Genomic DNA, 859 nt, shown 5'->3' on the forward strand with positions numbered 1-859 from the left:
ATTACGCTTTTGTTGGAAAGGCAATACTAGTCTAATATTGTAAATTGACAAGAATGATTTTATTTTTGGCGGTTTTATAAACTATGTCATACCTAGCTTGTCAATCATTTATTGCCTATAACAATTCAAATGTTAGTGTTTTGGAGACCCTTTCTATTTGCTACAGTTACTTGGTGTGCTTTACATAATACATAATTCACATTTTGGTTCAATGTTTGTACTGTTAGTACATGACTTAACAGCTTGGTGTTGATAAGCCTTAGTCTACTAGTATTTTTAGTTCATATGTTTGTGTGTTTTTGTTTTATTTCACTAAAGTCTAAGAAGATACTAAAAGGGCAGGATAAAGAGTTGCTGATCATCAATAGTCCAATATGTCATATTTCTTATTTGAACCACTCGGACCATTCCAGTTTCCTGAAGGAGTGAAATTGACAAGTACAAGTAATTTTGGATGTGGTTTTGTCAGCTGTTTTGTCCTCCTAATAAATGTCCTATCATCAGTTCTCCACTACCATTTAATTCCAGCCTTGCTGACAGCTGCTGCCATTTACTGACCATCCCAGCATGACATAGAAAGGATGACCTTACACACAAATGTTCTCAGTAATAACAGTACCCAGGAATATTGATAAAAATTCTAAATAGAAATAGGTTTCTTAGTTTGTTATATCAATCAGCATAAGAATAATGATGATAAGAATCATCTTGGCAAAAGTGGATCTGCAGATCGAAAAAAAAATAATTTCTTAAGGGTATGTACTTCAAACTGTGGGGTTTATCCGACATTCTGGTGCCCTGTGTGTCATGGCTCAATAACTTCATGATGCACATGGTCAGATGTTAACAATTTATTCAT

General features: G+C 34.0%; 1 protein-coding gene across 1 annotated transcript in view; it reads right to left on the bottom strand.

The window, feature by feature from the left end:
• The window catches only part of LOC109470270 (elongation factor 1-gamma-like), an 8,879-nt gene that overhangs the window by 7,291 nt on the left and 729 nt on the right, over window positions 1-859 (bottom strand). The gene's annotated exons all lie outside the window — the stretch shown is intronic.

The sequence above is a fragment of the Branchiostoma belcheri genome, unplaced genomic scaffold (genome assembly GCF_001625305.1).
Source record: "Branchiostoma belcheri isolate BF01 breed outbred unplaced genomic scaffold, Haploidv18h27 scaffold22, whole genome shotgun sequence".
Lineage (NCBI taxonomy): Eukaryota > Metazoa > Chordata > Leptocardii > Amphioxiformes > Branchiostomatidae > Branchiostoma > Branchiostoma belcheri.